Below are 5,392 nucleotides of genomic sequence, written 5' to 3'. Positions count from 1 at the left end.
CCTTAATTAAGGCCACGGCCGCTTCCTTCCAACTCCTTGTCCTTTCCTATCCCATCGTCGCCATAAGACCTATCTGTGTCGGTGCGACGTAAAGCCCCTAGCAAAAAAAAAAAAAAGGAACCATGTCGGCCCTCAGGTTCAAGGTCCACATCGGTATCTCGGCGCACCACGACTGACTAGTGAAATGTGACTGCGTCTCTCGTTATTGCTATAAACCGAAGGTAATGGATCAGTGTGACTTGAGCAGACGTGTAGGATGCCTAGCTGACGTATGTGAGAACCGTATCGTCAAATTAGTGAGTTTAAATGAGGGCGCATTATTGGCATGACAGAACGTGTTGCATCCATCCGGGAAATTGCTGCTCATGTGTGTCGGCAGTGCAACAGGTGTGTACAGAATGGTTCACAGAAGGCCGTAGACACGACGAGATGGGTCTGGTCGCACCACCCAGACCAACCCTGAGAAGATCTACACGTCATATGAATAGCATTGCAGGTCAGATCTGTGTCCTCCTCGGCTCTGGCGCAACAGTGGAAGAGAGTGACCCATCGTACACTATCAGGAGTGACCGTCCGTCGCCGTTTATTACGGTCTAGTTACTGGCCCGTCGTCCACTTCTCCACCTACTTTTGACAAATGTGCATAAACTTGCTAGACTGTAATGGTGTATAGAACGACGTCACTGGGGACAGGAATGACTACAGGTAGCGTTTTCGGACGAATCCAGGTTCTTTTTTTTTTGTATGAAAATTTTGATTCGACGCAGACAGGGGGTAGTGGCATGACATTGACTGCAACGCACAAGACATACAGCGCTAACTCAAGGCTTTATGGCCGTGCGCGTAGAAGCGCGCGACTGTGAGCTTGCATCCGGGATATCGTGGGTTCGAGCCCCACTGTCGACAGCCCTGAAGATGGTTTTCCGTGGTTTCCATTTTCACACCACGCAAATGCTGGGGCTGTACCTTAATTAAGGCCACGGCCGATTCCTTCCAACTCCTAGGCCTTTCCCATCCCATCGTCCCCATAAGACCTATCTGTGTCGGTGCGACGTAAAGCAACTAGCAAAAAAAAATAAAATTAAAAAGGTTTATGGTGTGGGGTGCTATTGGGTACAACCACAAATCATAGTTGGCGCGTGTCTAGGGCACTGTGACCATTTTGACCTGTTTTCTGTGCAATGACATGAACAGTGAAAGCTTGAGTCCTACGGTCCTCAGGACGCTGGAAGGAGTAAAGTCTCGTTTCCTTGAAGTTGCACTTGGGCTATCGAAGTATACCCCTTCGAGGCTAACAGATAATCTCACGACGGAATCCTTCTTGATGGAGGATATACGAATCAGATTCACATTCCTTCAAAGGAAAACTGGTCAGGACTCGTAAAAGAAAGGACACAGGAAAGAGACAGTGCCATGATGGATCAAACGTGGACACGATATAATCAACCTATCCAATACGTCATAATACGACTACCAGTGCATGATTACTACAACATCATATGCAGGAAAATGCGTTTCATGGAAACGAACTTGCATGTGCGTGTAAACTCTGCATTCACTACTGAGACAGATATATATTTAGTTGTGCAAATACGAATAATAGACTCAATTAGCCACTATTACGTAATATCATATATTTATGGACACCTGTGTGCGTTTCTTGTATTAATACCGGTATATTAACATTAATAAACTGGTGAACTATTGACTTTTAAAAAGGGTGAAAATACAGTTGATTTGGTAAGATATGAATATACTGTAAATTATTTCTTTCCTGTCGACTGATTCTTACAAATTAATTAACTTAAGTGCAACTACACGGGTTGTGTTGCTGTTCATATGACGTCGATGTACTTCTTCTCCTTCTTCTCCAACACCGGGCGAGTTGGCGCGACTGTGAGCTTGCTTCTGGGAGATAGTGGGTTCGAATACCACTGTCGACAGCTCTGAAGATAGCTTTCCATGGTTTCCCATTTTCACACCAGGCAAATGCTGGGGCTGTGCCTTAATTAAGGCCACGGCCACTTCCTTCAAACTTCTAGGCCTTTTCTATCCCATAGTCGCCATAAGACCTATCTGTGTCGGTGCGACGTACAGCCACTAGCAACAACAACTTCTTCTCCAACTTCCCAGTCTACGGATTTATGAATGCACACTTCTTAAGTTACTCTCCAGTCTCCTGAAATGGACTGTTACCAGTTCACACCGATCAAAAATAATCGCAGTCAAAATCACAAACTACGTATAAGAAACGGCAGGCACAGTAGAAGGAAGTGGAGAATAGGTGCAGGCCGTCCGATCCCAACCAGGACAGACGTATAAAACAATTATGAATATGAACCCGCTTATCCTACATAAATAAAATCTATCTAGGATAAGGCAATCTATTGACATGAAAGAAGGAAAAGAAAACATGAGGTGATTTATATTAAAACTAAAAACAGCAACGTAAAACAAAGAACGAGCAGGCCTCAGATGAAAACAGATGGAAACTATGCTGCGGTACTCACAGACATGCAGTTGCTTTACTTACAAATGATTGACTCAGACACGTGCCTGTAACATGTTACATTTGACGCCTACACACACCAAATTCACGTCAATAAACCGAAGCCAGCAATGCTCCAATTCGTTTCAAATCAATACACAATTGCAAAGCCTGACCAGTTCAGACACTACCAAGGAAACGAAAATACAATTCCGTGAACTTGTTTCACATTAGCTCATGAAGCGGACCCCAGAAAGACACCCCCGCAAACCATACGAACATCACGGAATGCTCAGAAGAACATTTCAACGTGAAGAAAGGGGAACGTGACATAAAATTGTGCTCAAACGCGGATACAAAATTGTGGGCTCTCTGCAGATAAAAATCAAAATGGAGGCCCCGTGAACATAAAAGAATGGTAAAGAAAAGTTTCATGGTGAAAATGAAATGGCGTATGGCGTTTAGTGTCTGGAGTGTCCAAGGACATGTATGTTCGGCTCGGCAGGCGCAAGGTCCTTTGATTTAACTCCCGTAGGCGACCTGCGCGTCATGATGAGGATGAAATGATGTTGAAGACGACACTTACATCTAGTCCCCGTGCCAGATAAATTAACCAATGATGGTTTAAAATCCTGACCCTACCTGGAATAGAACCCTGGACGCGTGTGATTAAAGGCCAGAATGCTAATCATTTAGCCCTTGGGCCGGACAGTTTCATGGTGCCTTGCATAAATAACTAACCAGAATAAATGAAATTCGGAGCCAGAGAGGAGAAAAACAAAATATTATATGAGTAAAATAAGTGGAGCAATTGAGCCAAAACAAACAATCCTCCCCAGAATGTGCTATGTCATTTGGTTTACCATTCACACAAACTTCACTCTTGACTAAAGCCAGCAATCATAAATATAAGATACCTGAAAGCGACCCACAAAGCTGTCGAACCGCTATCACAGGTCCAAGGGAACACAATATTACGTTCGACCCAAAAGTCAGTGCTCGCAACCCATGCCTTCCCTAAAAACATTGTCAAAATAAAACTTGCACCCCATATTCCACCAAAACATACCACACGTCTAATACAATAATATCCTGATATAGCCTAGAAAATAATGCCTGGGCGGACTGAATCAAGGCATACAATAGGGAGATCCATCAAGTCGGGCCGAAAATCACACTCGTAGACAAATTCTGGTTAACAATACGGGCTCGTCAATATCAACAAACATACGCCCCTACGGACAATAAACATGAACCACATAAACCATGTCAGCTATTACTTGGAGAGGAAGTCGAGTGAGACAAGGCACATCATAAATCAAATAGGTAAGGGAAAATCAGGTGAATGTAGAAAATAATTCTAGCTCGACGTCAAAGCATTAATCTAAATGCAAATGAAATTAAGCTAGGTTAATTTAGAAGGCTCTGATGAAAACATGCCGACGCTTCATATTAGTGAAACTGTCAACCAGACTTTTAACCCCGTTCAACATCAAACGATTGCCTGCTGTCCATCTCACAATATGAAAAAATAAATAACGTGGAACTCTTCACGATTTTGCGTGTTATCCTTGCGCAGGGGCCATGCTAATCTTCTCTGTATCATTCCAATTTTAGTATATGTAACGCCGAAGCGAGTACAGCTATAGATGACCTGATATGAGATTTGAAGACAACAAACACAAGCCAAATACCATTTGCGATGGGAAATGGGTCGTCTTCTAACTATGCTGTGGATCCATTTTCAATAGGCAGAGAATTTTTTAAAATGGGAAGTAGCTGGTCTGTTGATAAGCGGCAGAGGGGCTATGCCTAAATAAACTCTAAATCCACCATCCATACTATAGCAGACTCGGTGCTAAAACACTCGTTAACAACTTCCAACAATCATCTGTACTCTACGATGTAACTCGATATGTAATATTTATTATTAAGATTTGTATAAATTAGAGGACATGGAATCCAGTATTTAACGCACATCCTCGAAACCAGATATCATGAATCTGCAATAAAACATGGACATGTTAATATATCTAGCACCTGGGCGACTGTCTAAATGCAGATCAGTGATTGATTGATTGATCGATTGATTGATTGATTGATTGATTGATTGATCGATCGATTGATTGATTGATTGATTGATTGATCGATCGATCGATTGATTGATTGATTGATTGATTGATTGATTGATTGATTGATTGATTGATTGATTGATTGATTGATTGATTGATTGATTGATTGATTAATTGATTGATTGATTGATTGATTGATTAATTGATTGATTGATTGATTGATTGATTGATTGATTGATTGATTGATTGATTGATTGATTGATTGATTGATTGATTGATTGATTGATTGATTGATTGATTGATTGATTGATTGATTGATTGATTGATTGATTGATTGATTGATTGATTGATTGATTGATTGATTGATTTAGGTTACCTTTAGTTCGGTCAATAATTACGATGTCAGCTCGCCGTGGTGATCCATCTTCATAGACTTCGAGGTGATGTTGTCCACAAAGGTTACCTGTAATAATAGATAATATCATCAGGAAGATGGATACTGACATTCTGCGAGTCGGAGCGTGGAATGTTAGAAGTTTCAATCGTTGTGGTAGGTTAGAGAATCTAAAAAGTGAGATTGATAGACTAAAGTTAGATGTAGTTGGTATAAGTGAAGTACGTTGGCAGGAAGAGAAGGATATTTCGTCAGGCGACTACAGAATAATCAACACAAAATGAAACAGGGGAAATGCAGGAGTCGGGTTAATAATGAATAACAAAATAGTGCAGCGGGTAAGCGACTACGACAAATATAGTAAAAGGATTATTGTTGTCAAGACAGACACCAAGCCAATACCCACCACAATAATGTAGGCTTATATTCAGCGGATGA

At 41.6% G+C, this 5,392-nt stretch overlaps 1 non-coding gene across 1 annotated transcript; it reads right to left on the bottom strand.

Moving 5' to 3' along the window:
* Positions 1-4,022: 4,022 nt before the first annotated feature.
* LOC136875157 (U6 spliceosomal RNA) lies at positions 4,023-4,129 on the bottom strand. Its single transcript, XR_010860400.2, has one exon. It is a non-coding gene; the product is annotated as a U6 spliceosomal RNA (small nuclear RNA).
* Between the last annotated feature and the right edge of the window lie 1,263 nt (positions 4,130-5,392).

This window comes from Anabrus simplex, chromosome 5, assembly GCF_040414725.1.
Source record: "Anabrus simplex isolate iqAnaSimp1 chromosome 5, ASM4041472v1, whole genome shotgun sequence".
In the NCBI taxonomy this organism is placed as follows: Eukaryota; Metazoa; Arthropoda; class Insecta; order Orthoptera; family Tettigoniidae; genus Anabrus; species Anabrus simplex.
Note: the sequence above shows the minus strand (reverse complement) of the source record. Positions and strands in the feature narration are given on the sequence as shown.